The 13,244-nt window shown below is 37.1% G+C and overlaps 1 long non-coding RNA gene across 1 annotated transcript in view; it reads left to right on the top strand.

Annotated features, from left to right (window-relative positions):
* The window catches only part of LOC110268792, an 11,006-nt gene continuing 6,916 nt past the window's right edge, over positions 9,155-13,244 (top strand). Inside the window, exon 1 of the long non-coding RNA XR_002357262.1 lies at positions 9,155-9,365. This is a non-coding gene — a long non-coding RNA (uncharacterized LOC110268792). The remainder of the gene's footprint in view (positions 9,366-13,244) is intronic.

Below are 13,244 nucleotides of genomic sequence, written 5' to 3' on the forward strand. Positions count from 1 at the left end.
CTCGCACATATAATGGCATTCATTCACGATTCATCTTCATAAACCTCAAAATGCTGTCATTACGTTAATGGAAGCTCACGGAGCCGGCCTCCACCGCGTCCTGGTTCTGGCGTTCTACGTAGCTGGCATTTGGTTTGCCTACATGGCTACATCTACCAAGGCGTTCTTTAGGAAACTCTTTAAATTTTTCGATTTTTTTCCCTTTCTAAATTCGGTTTCTTTTTTGGAATGGTTCAGGTCTCTGAAGCGGTTTGGTCCAAATGGCGAGAGGTTTGAGCACCTTGCATTTCTAAACTTGGCACAGAATGTGGTTTGTTTGATATGGACTTACATAAGTGAGGCCCTGTTCTTAGATATCTTATTTATTTTGTTCCTTCCTTTTTGCAAGTTATAGTGTAGATTGTAGAATGAAAGAAACTCTGCTCTGTTTGTTCTGCTTTGTGCTGTGTGTGTGTTTCGACGTTGTTGCCTATGTTAATTTGATATTGCACAGAAATTTTTTTTATCTAACTTGTGCCCTAAGGCACATGTTAAGATAATAAATTAAGATTTAAAAAAAAATACAAAAGGATTAAGTTTTTAATACATTTATTTATTATTTGTTAAATGAAAACATTTAAACCATGAGATCTGTTACACATACAAATTTTTTTGGTATATAAATTTATACAAGTTAACCCTAATCCAATAAAATCTATTTTCATAACGTGCGCGTGAAATCACGACGTTCCTCCTCCTCCTCCTCTTTCTTCTCCTTCTTCTTTGCGTTCCTTCTTCTTTTTCTTCGCGTGTTTCATCCTCTTCGTCGTTCTTTTCATTGCTACTGTTGTTGCTGCACTTTTTTTCTCCTCCTCTTTCTATTGATTTTGCAATACTATGTATTTTTTTAGAAAGTAAAACAAGAAAAAAAGATGAATAAGAAGCAGCAGAAGATGAGGAGGAGAAAGAAGAAAGAGTTTTGAATTATGCAGAATTTATTAGTACAAATTCACCGAAAATTCTTAAACAATACACCTAAATGTCTTAGTTTTACCCCAAAATTTGCTGTAACTACAGAAAAATATTTTCTCTAATACTGCATTTTTTCTTCTTCTTCTTTTTCTTATTTCTTTCTTTCGTTTAGTTGAATGAATGTAAGTTCATCCTCTTCTAAGTAATTTTGCAGTATTATGTGTTTTTTCTTCTTCTTTGTTTGATTTTTTTTGTTTTTATTCTTGTTAAGAAAGAGTAAAACAAGAAGAAACTTGAGAAGGTAAAACAAAAAAGGAAAGATGAATAAGAAAAAAAAAGATGGTGATGATGATAAAAAACAAAGAAGAAGCAGCAGAAGATGAGGAGGAAAAAGAGGAAGAGGAAGAGCTTTGAATTATGCAGAATTTATCAGTACAAATTTATCAAAAATTCTCAAACAATACACCTAAATGTCTTAGTTTCACCCCGAAATTTGCTACAACTACACAAAAATATTTTCTCTAATGATGCATTTTTTTTCTTCTTCTTTTTTTCTTATTTCTTTCTTTCTTTTAGTTGAATGAATGTAACTATGTAAGTTCATCATCTTCCAAGTAATTTTGCAGCATTATGTGTTTCTTCTTCTTCTTTGTTTGATTTTTTTTGTTTTTATTTTTGTTAAGAAAGAGTAAAACAGGAAGAAACTTGAGAAGGTAAAACAAGAAAGGAAACATGAATAAGGAAAAAAAAGATGGTGATGATGATCTAAAAAAGAAGAAGAAGCAGCAGAAGATGAGGAAGATGAGGAGGAAGAGAAAGAGTTTTGAATTATGCAGAATTTATTAGTACAAATCTACCGAAAATTCTCAAACAATACATCTAAATGTCTTAGTTTTATCCCGAAATTTGCTGCAACTACACAAAAATATTTTCTCTAATGCTGCATTTTTTTTTTCATTTTTTCCCTTATTTCTTTCTTTCTTTTAGTTGAATGAATATAGGTTCATTCTTTTCCAAATAATCTTTCAATATTATGTGTTTCTTCTTCTTCTTTGTTTGATTTTTTATTTTTATTCTTGTTAAGAGTAAAACAGGAAGAAACTTGAGAGGTAATACAAAAAAGGAAAGATGAAAAAGAAAAAAAGGAAGAAGATGGTGATGATGATAAAAAAAAAAAAGAAGAAGCGGCAGAAGATAAGGAGGAGGAAGAGGAAGATCTTTGATTTATGTAGAATTTATCAGTACAAATCCACCAAAAATTCTTAAATAATACACCAAAATGTCTTAGTTTTACCCCAAAATTTGCTGCAACTACAAAAAAAAATATTTTCTCTAATGCTGCATTTTTTTTTCTTCTTCTTCTTTTTCTTATTTCTTTCTTTCTTTTAGTTGAATGAATGTAAGTTCATCCTCTTTCAAGTAATTTTATAGCATTATGTGTTTCTTCTTCTTCTTTGTTTGATTTTTTTGTTTTTATTCTTGTTAAGAAAGAGTAAAACAAGAAGAAACTTGAGAAGGTAAAACAAGAAAGGAAAGATGAATAACAACAACAACAACAACAACAAAGCCTTGCCCCACTAGTTGAGGTCAACTACATGAATCAAACGACGTCATTGAGTTCTGTCATGTATCATGTCTACAGCGAGACCGTTTACATGTAGATCTCGTTTGACCATCTTATGGATGGTCTTTTTAGGTCTTCCTCTGCCTTTCATCCCTTGTCCATCCTCCATCTCATCCACCCTCCTAACTGGGTGCTCTGTCGGTCTTCTTCTCACATCCCCAAACCACCTAAGATGCGATTCTACCATCTTTTCCACATCGCGTATGACCGCTCATCCATCTCAACATCTTCATCTCTGCCATACTTAGCTTATGTTCGTGCTTCCCTTTGGCCGCCCAACACTCTGTACCATAAAGCATAGCCGGTCTTATATCAGTGCGATAGAATTTACCTTTAAGTTTTGAATGCACTTTTTTGTCACATTTAAAACCAGATGCACTCTGCTATTTTGACCAACCTGCTTGGATCCTATGATTTACATCCTGTTCAATCTCTCCATTATCCTATATGATGCACCCAAGATACTTAAAACTTTTAACTTTTCGTAGGATATTTTCTCCAACCTTCACCTCTATATTAGGATTTTTCCTTCGCAGACCGAACTTACATTCTATATATTCCGTCTTGCTACATCTTATGCACAGACCATACACTTCCAGAGCTTCTCTTTATAAGTCCAACTTCTTATTTAGGTCTTCTCTTGACTCTCCCATAAGGACGATATCATCGGCAAAAAGCATGCACTATGGCACAGGCTCTTGGATGTGCTCTGTGAGTACTTACAAGACTAATGTGAAAAGGTTTGGGTTTAAGGAAGATCCCTGGTGTAATCCTATACCAATAAAAAATTCTTCTGTCCCACCACCTTAAGTTTTTCCACTTGTTGTGGCCCCATCATACATGTCTTTAATTGCACGAATATATGCGATCCTTACTCTCTTCTTTTCTAAAACCTTCCATAAGACCTCCCTTGGCACCCTATTGTATGGTTTTTCCAAATCAATAAACACCATATGTAGATCCTTTTTATTACTACGATACCTCTCCATCATCCTTCTTAACAGGTATATTGCTTCGGTGGTGGATTTGCCTGGCATAAAACCAAATTGGTTTTCTGTTACTTGTGCCTCTTTTCTCAACCTCCGTTCTATCGCCCTTTTCCATAACTTCATGGTATGGCTCATGAGCTTGATCCCTCTATAGTTTCCGTAATTTTGTATATCCCTCTTATTGTAGATAGGTAGATAGGTGCCCCTTATTAAGGGACCTTTTTGACTTATAACAAAAATTTTAGGAGACTTATTTGGCTTTAAAACGTCAAAGTTTTGAGAATCAGGGAACAGTGGAGACGTATCTGTCCCCTCAAAACGGCGTCGTTTGGCGTTGTCCCAAAACAACGTCGTTTTAGCCACGTGTCTGGGGACTAATGTGTCCTGAGCACGACGCGTGTTGCTTTACCTGACACGTCACACCTACAACCTCCACATAGGAGAGAGAATGTCGTGTTAACCGGTTCAACCTGACTTGGGAACCTATATGACATATATCTAATATCTTGAGGACCTGTGACCTAATTAATTTTTCTGAGAGACAAATTTTTTGGACCGCCAAATCTTTGGAGACCTATTTTGGGTATTACTCATTGAGAAAATTCTATGGCAAAAATTTTGGATCACGCAGCATCATCAATATGGCAAATTTTCTAGGATAACGATAACAATAACGATAACGACGATACATATAAGAAGAAGACGATGATGCTATAATGATGATGATCATGATGATGAAGATGATGGAGGAGAAGGAGGAAAAGGAAGAAAGGAGAAAAAATTCCAATGAGAAAAGAAGGAGAAGGAGGAGGAGGAGTTGGTGGTGTTGGTGATGACGATAACGAAAAAGAAAAATAACGAAGTGTCAGGAGAAGAAGAAGAAGAAGAAGAACGTGCAGGGTGCAAGAATATAAATGACCTGTATGAACTTATATGTGGAGAATAATTGTTAAAACATTCTATTAATACATGTTAGTTAAACCTAAGAAAAAGTTTACAGTGATTAAGATATAGTCAAGTGGGAGCAGTGGTGATTCCCTTGGTGGTTTTACTGGAGTTGTGGAATTGCCAACACTATTGGTCCAGCTATGGGAATTGAAGCATTCAAGTATGTTACTTGTTGTCTTAACGGGACTGTTCCCTCGATTATGTAGCCTTAAGATTCATGACTAAGCTTTTTTTTTTTCTAATCATGATGACTAAGCTTGATACTAAAGTTATCAATTTTATGATTATCTGTTTTTTTTTTTTCTCGGTTGGTGACTTTATCCTTCGCCCATCAAGTTAAGAACTAATTCATTGCCGATCGAAGTTCCATTTAAGGTCAATGAGTTGCTTCACGCACAAGGCAAATTCAAACCTTAACACTTGCTTAAACGGATTAATAAACTAACCATTAATTTTTTATTTTTTGGACACAACCATCCCAAGTTTGTTAGTATGCTTTTTTCATTATATGGGCTCTTCATTCTGGAAAGAAGCTTTTTTAGAGATTTTGGGCCTATCTCCCACTGCATGGCTGTGATTTATTTGTTTATTTCTGTGTCTTACTGGTTTTTAAGTGCGGTTATTTTTGTTTTCTTGTCTGCTTGGAGCTACTGGCAAAATCTTCAAAAACTGATTCCAGGTCAGTATATGTATATCACCAGCACTATTTCATGCTCCAGAAAAGCTGAATTTTATTTAAGATAAATCAAATCGTTTCAATACCACAAAATATATATATATATATATATATCGAATCAATTCAAAGTGGTATAGAGTTATTTTTTTTATGTCTATTTGGGTTCAAATAGAATCAGATTAGGCGGAACACCATGTTATTACCAATGGCATATTAAGTTGCATTTATGAGATGCACTGTGTTTAAGCTTTCTATTTTTGTTTCACATCATTTCACATTTTCACTTATAGGACATGAAAGATATATATTCCGTGAAGTTTGGGGGAAAAATGTTTCCTTATTGTTTACCATCTCTATGTATGTAAAAATGGAGAAGCCTATGATTGTTACAGTTGGGATGCGTTATGTTGTTATATACATATTCACCTTTAAATACACTAAAATCTTTTATGGAAATACAAACTCAAAAAAAAATATTTATTTGTGTTATTACTTATTTGTGGTATTAAATTAAATATATAAAAGATCATTTCTTTAATTTTTTTACAACAGTTAAACTAAAACACAGTCCCCTAAGATAAGGGTCTCATAAAGTTCTATGATAACATATGATTGTGTAACTGTAACTTAAATCTAGACTTTGAATCTGTGACACCAAAAAAAAAATCTATTGAAAATTGTAAATAATAGTAATTACAAGTGTTGAGTCTGCAGCGGAATTTTGACTTCTAATAGCTACAAAGTAATATGAAATTGAACACTACTCACAATAATGCACTCGCTATATAATTACTAAAGAGAAAAAAAAGAAAGAAAATGAATAATTGCTATGGATATGTGAATTCCTTTGATTTTATTTGGATTGAATACATTTTGATTTTACTCATTTATATAGTTTCCTAACTTCTATAAATAAAATAGTTTCCTATAAAAGCTCTTTAACTATCCACCATTTTCTCTCTTCCTTCCAGGAAGCTTACGAATGTATACACAACAATCATAATTACTTCTGGAAAAACCTTGTTTTAACATAAAGGAGTCAAATCGCTTATACCATTGCCGAGGATATTGTTTTAATCCATATAGCGATTTCCTCAAGCGACATACCTGACTTTCTTTACCCTCAACCTTGAAACCCTCAGGTTGATACATGTAAATTTCTTCCTTCTTAGCTCTATCATCAAGCTTATTATCTTTGACATGATAATAGGCTGTGCATCCAAAGACTCTGAGTTTCTCGTAATCTGCATGTTCCCCTGACCATACCTTATAAGGTGTGTCTCCATCTAGAGAAGAATGTGGGGATCGATTCACTATGTAGCAAGCTGTAGCAACCGATTCTGCTCACCATTCTCTGCCTAACCTGGAATTAGAGCGCATACACCTTGCCTTCTCAAGTAGCGTACGATTCAGTCGTTCGGCGACTCCATTCTGTTGTGGTGTTTCTCTAACTGTCCAGTGTCTTGTAATGCCTTTTCGGCCATAGAACTCCTTGAAAGCCCCATCCGTGTACTCTGTGCCATTATCAGATCGTAGAGTTTTCAGCTTCCTACCTGTTCGGTTTTCAACCATTGCTCTCCATCGCTTAAAAGTATCGAATACCTCATTCTTATGTTTGAGGAAGTAAATCCAAACATACCTGGAATAATCATTAACAAAAATAACAAAATACCTGGAACCACCCTTGGAAGTAACTTTAGCCGGGCCCCAAACATCAGTATGCACGTAGTCTAACAACCCTCTGCTTTTATGCTTGCTTGTAGAAAACTTCACCCTATGTGCCTTTCCATACACACAATGCTCACAAAATTCCATTTGTGGTTTCTTCATATTCTTCAGCAAACCTTGTCCATAAAGCAATGATAGACCTTTCTCTGACATATGTCCAAGCCGCATGTGCCATATTCTCGTGCAATCTGTTTGATTTCTACTTCCACCGATTCCAACTGCTAACTCACCTATAACCGTTGTCCCCAAAAGAGAATAAAGATTACCGTGACGATCTCCTTTCATCACTACCAAAGAACCATGAACAACTTTCAGTGCCCCATTTTCCGCAACTATTTTGCAACCATTTTTCTCCAACAAACCTATGGAGATCAGATTTTTCCGCAAGTCTGGAATATGTCTCACATCCTTTAAGGTTCTTACGACACCATCATGCATCTTGATTCTTACAGTACCCAACCCCACAGTTTTACAAGCATGATCATTGCCCATTAAAACTGTGCCACCATTTATGCTTTCATAGGTAGTAAACCACTTCCTATTTAAACACATATGGTAAGAGGCTCCTGAATCAAGAATCCACTTATCGAAGATTTCATAAGATTGTTCTGTCACAGAGTAACAATCTTCCTCATCATTTGAGACGTAGCTTGCTTCTTGCTTTTCTTTTGGGTTGTCGTTGTTCTGTTTCTTGAAAGCTATCTTCTTAATTGGACAATTTGCTTTGAAATGTCCAGCTTCACCACATTTAAAGCATGTTCTCTCCGCGTGAGGTCTAGATTTTGTCCTAGACTTTCCACGCTTATTACCTTTTCCTCTTTCATTAGTCCTTCCTCTAGCCGCGAACAATCCTTGTGCTTGATCATTATACTCTCTTCCATTTGAAGATGACATTACACTTGTAGCAACCTTACGTAGATCATCTGCTAAAAGTGATGCCCTCGTCTCATCCATGGTCAGAGTGTCACCCACCAGCATCAATGTCTGCACCAGATTTTTATAGGACTTCGGTAATGAAAGTAACAATATGAGTGCCTGGCCTTCATCATCAACCTTCACATCTATATCCTTTAAGTTTGATATGATCCTATCAAACTTATTGATATATTCTCGGATGAGGTGCCTTCCTCCATCTTGCATGTATACAATTTGGATTTTAAGTAGATCCTGTTAGTTAGAGTCTTTGTCATGAAGTTACTCTCTAACTTTAACTAGACGCCTGCTGCAGTTGCTTCTTCATTCACCAAGAAAGCAACATCCCTCTCAAGGCATAAGATTATTGCAGCCCGTGTCTCAAGATCTAATTCTTCCCAATCCTCATCTTCCATTCCTTCCGGCTTTTTCTCTTTTCCCGCTAGTGCCTTGTGTAACTTTTGTGATATAAGCAGATTTTTCATCTGCATCCTCCAATAGGAAAAATTATTTTTCCCATTGAACTTCTCGATTTCATATTTGCCTACTTTGACATTACTACTAGTAGAAGCCATTATATTCAAAATTGAATTTTACCACTCAAATAATGAATAATATAATGTTGGCTCTTGATACCAATTGTTGAGTCTGCAGCGGAATTTTGACTTCTAATAGCTACAAAGTAATATGAAATTAAACACTACTCACAATAATGCACTCGCTATATAATTACTAAAGAGAAAAAAAAGAAAGAAAATGAATAATTGCTATGGATATGTGAATTCCTTTGATTTTATTTAGATTGAATACATTTTGATTTTACTCATTTATATAGTTTCCTAACTTCTATAAATAAAATAGTTTCCTATAAAAGCTCTTTAACTATCCACCATTTTCTCTCTTCCATCCTTTGTTTGCCTCCCTTTGTTTTCTCTCTGCCTTTCTTTTATTCTCATAACAAGTCAATGAAAATACTTAGTGAAGGGAACAATTAGATAGAATTAGCTAGTAGCATCACTTTAGAATTCTCAAATGACAAATATGTTGCTAAAAAGACACTTTTGTTGGATAGAGAGTGCTGCAGGATTGATTGAAAAAGCACTTATTTTATACTAGAAGTTAAAAATCTTATCTAAATTTCTCACCCTTGAAATTGCATACTTGCATAGAATTATATGAAGAGCACTACAAAATTACAGATTTTCAAAAAACTCACTGAAAGTGTTGACTGTGTAATCAAAAGAGTCATAGGTGCAGTTTGCCTTTAATGAAGAAAGTTAAGAGTAAAGAAAGGCACTTTATTTTGTAGATTGTTCCCTCCTTTATGAGCTAATGCCTTTTTCATATTCATCATTATATTATGTTATGTAATGCCTTCTGGATTCCACTTCACAACCACCATCAACAGCCATGGAACTAACTCATTAAGATGAACTCTTGTTCCACACAGCACAACAAGCACTCCATGAAGGAAAGCTCTGCAATCTGCATGCAGCATGAATCTGCCACAACACAACACAGGGTCCCTCTATCTTATGTAAGTACATAATTTTGTCTAGAACCCTTTTTCTTCTTCTGTATGAAAGCACAATGTACATGTCTGTTTTCATGTTCAGAGAGTGAGAGAATTTGTTTATGCCTAATTGGGATTACTTGTTTGAAGATTTCTCTAGATTTGGTTGTGTAAGAAATAGATACAACATTGAGCACACTGACAAACCCCAATTTGAGGGTTTATCTTGTGATGATTTCAGGGGTTTTATCAATGATTCCACACACTTTCTATATGAAAATACAAGATTTTGCATTCCTTTCCTAGTTTCGCCTCATGAATGAAAACATGCTTATTTCGCACTAAAATAGATACATTTCTAATCTTCTCTTGATGCCATTCGATGCCGTGACTTGTGTGTTAAGTGGTTTCAGGATATAGAGTAGGAATGGACCGAAAGAGAGGAGGAAGACGGGTACAAAGGAAGGAAGCATGAGGATTAAGCTTTGGGAATTTCTGCATGGGCGCGTGCGCGCACCTTGCGCGCCCGCGTGGATAGGGCAACGTGGAGCCAAAGCCAAGAGCCGGCTTGAGAAGCGGCTAAGCCAGGATCTTCATGGGCGCGCACGCGTACATCACGCCCCCGCGCACATTACAAGACGCTTCAACGGCGCGTGCGCGTACCTTGCGCGTGCGCGCCGATTTGCGAATATGATTTTTAAGAAGTCACGTGACTTAGGCGTGGAGGTAGTTAAGAATCCCACTTTTGGGGAAACGCCTTGGCGGGAAAAGCTTAAGAAGACCAAAGGAGCAAGGGTTAAGGACAATTTTTTAGTTCATTTTCTAGATTTAGATATTGGGAGAGAGGAGAGTTAGTTACACTTTTTGGGAGAAGAAGAGGGAGATTCCAAGCTTCACTAGGGTTCATCCTCATCTAATTTCTGAATTTTCAATGACTTTTTGGTGAGATCCACTACAATTCTCACTCCACTTTGTTCATATCATAGATTTTCTTCTCCAATTTCAAGTAGTAGATGCAATTGATCAATTCTCATAGATCTAGAATTCAACTTTGTAATTTTGGATTTTGTCTCTATTTTGGACTTTCATTGCTACTCTTTGAGACTTGTTGTTAGATCTTTGTGTTGCAACACTTTCAATTTGACTTTTCTTCTCATTTTACTATGACTTTCCTTCTTGCTCATCACATGTTTGATAAAATGACAACACTAGCCATGGAGTAGAATTTTCACACTTGGCATAGGGTTTGGTCCTTGGAAGAAGTTGAATAGTTGTATCAATAGTTGATTTGGAATTAGGGATTGCTAGTTGGCTTGGAGTGCACTAAAGCTAGCTTCCCATAAGGTGAAGCTAGGACTTGTGACTCAAGTTGATTGCTTTCATTTGACCTCCCTCTATACCTAGGGGATAACTAAATGGAGCAAGGCCTAATTGTTATCAACATTGAATGGGCTATAAGGATAGAATTTCTAATGCCAACCCTAAGCCAAGTCTTTTGATAATTGATTGTTTGTTTCTCATTACCTTGCTAAAACCTTCAAAGAATTCCAACAAGGCTTACTAAATCAATAAGATGCACACTTTGGCAATTCCTAGGGAGAACGACTCGGGAGACTAGTACTCTCGGATATAGATTGTAGATTTGTTTGATGAAGGATTTTGCGTCGGTCTAGACTATACTACGATTGATCATTTGATAATTTCTATACCGGCAAAAATTCATTTGTCAAAATGGCGCCGTTGCCGGGGAACTTGCTTAGTGTGCCATGTTATTGTTTTGGATTAAGCGTGTATATATGTACATAGTTGCACTTTATTGTAAACTACTCAATTGACTAACTCCTCATCGTTACAATGAATTCCATTTCCCCTTCATTGCATGACGCGTTCACAACCGAATCCGAGCTTAACCCCTTTTGATCCGGAAATAGAACGAACTTTGTTTCATATTAGACAAGCTCGGAGGCGGCTAAGATCTGGAAAAGGTGAAGAGGTTTTCACCACCTCAACCACCTTACTAGAAGTGAACATTGAACCGTCACTCAAAGAAGGCATTAATCATACTCCCATCAATCTCACTAACAATTCTTCTTTTGTTTTAGGTACTAATACCATGGACGCTCCAAGGAGAGTTACCATCAAGGAAGCGGGTGCACCGGATTATGTCCTTCAACCCCTTCATGTAACTCACCCCAATTTGAATGCGAACTTTGAATTGAAGACCGCTTTGATCAACCTCCTACCCAAGTTTCACGGGCTTCCCGCACAAGACCCTATCCAAAGCGTCATTCCATCTCAACCTCAACCAAATCCAAAAGGGGGCATCAATGCCATCACCCTTAGATCCGGTACACAACTAAAAGAAAAGGAAGCAAAGGACTCAAGTCCTATCACAACCGCCCAAGAGGAAGAGAGAATAGATATAGAAGAGGTAGTGGAAGAGGAGACACCACAAACCATAGTTGAGGATGAAGCCCAACCAACACGGGAGACAACCAAGGCCAAAAGAACCTTGGAAGAAGAAATTGCTCAACCACTTCCATTTCCAACACTTGCAAAGAAAGCTAAAAAGCGCATGGAACTCGACCCCAAAATGGTAGAAATGTTCAAGAAAGTTGAGGTAACCATCCCCCTCTTTGATGCCATCCATCAAGTTCCTAGATATGCCAAATTCCTCAAGGATTTATGCATAAACAAGGATAGAATTCTTGAATTGGAAACCATTCCATTGGGGAGTTCTATTTCCGCTTTGATGGGAACATTACCGGAGAAGTGTGATGACCCGGGCCCTTGTATGGTCACTTGCACCGTCAATGGAGTTTAATTTAGAGATTGTATGTGTGACCTCGGAGCATGTGTTAGCATCATGCCGCTCTCCGTCTACCGGGTATTGAACTTGCCCCCACTAAAAAGGTCGACGGCAAGATTTGTCCTAGCGGATAAAAGCATAATAACCGTAGCGGGTGTTGCGGAAGATGTATTGGTGAATATAAAGGGGTTGGTGTTTCCGATTGACTTCTATGTCCTTGAAATGCCGTCAAGCGAAACTGAGAGAGCATCCTCTATCCTACTTGGAAGGCCCTTCTTGAGAACTTCTAGATTTAAGCTTGATGCTTACTCGGGGAACTACTCATTTGAAATTGATGGAAGAATTGTAAGCTTTAGCTTAGAGGAAGCAATGAAGCATCCACCGGAGAACCATTCCCTATTTCGGTGTGACCCAATCGATAACATAGTAGCCGAAGTGCATCTTGCAAAATTAGATGAGAAGTGCATGGTCAAAGAAGCAAATGAAGAGTCGAGCGAACTAAACACCACACACCATACAAACCATCCGGAAACGCAAACTTCAAGAAATGACAAGAAGATGGAATTGAAGCCACTACCACCTCACTTAAGGTATTCATACCTTGATGAAGCCCAAAAGCTACCCGTGATAATTGCACAAGAGTTAACTCCTCAACAAGAAGAAAAATTGCTAAATGTATTGAGGAAAAACAAAAGAGCAATTGGGTGGAGTTTGGCGGATCTAGTGGGAATAAGCCCCCAAGTATGCGAGCACCGCATATTTCTCGAAGAAGGAGCAAGACCGGTCCGACAACCTCAAAGGAGACTTAACCCAACCATTCTTGAGGTGGTGAAGAAAGAAGTCACTAAGCTACTTGAGGCGGACATCATCTATCCTATCTCGGATAGTGAATGGGTAAGCCCGGTCCAAGTAGTGCCAAAGAAGTCCGGAGTGACAACAATAAAAAACGAAAGTGGTGAACTCATAGCAACAAGAGTGCAGAATTCTTGGAGAGTATGCATAGACTACCGAAGATTGAATGCGGCCACAAGAAAAGACCACTTTCCACTACCATTTATCGATCAAATGCTTGATCGGTTAGCCGGTAAATCATA

Source organism: Arachis ipaensis, chromosome B02, assembly GCF_000816755.2.
Source record: "Arachis ipaensis cultivar K30076 chromosome B02, Araip1.1, whole genome shotgun sequence".
NCBI lineage: Eukaryota > Viridiplantae > Streptophyta > Magnoliopsida > Fabales > Fabaceae > Arachis > Arachis ipaensis.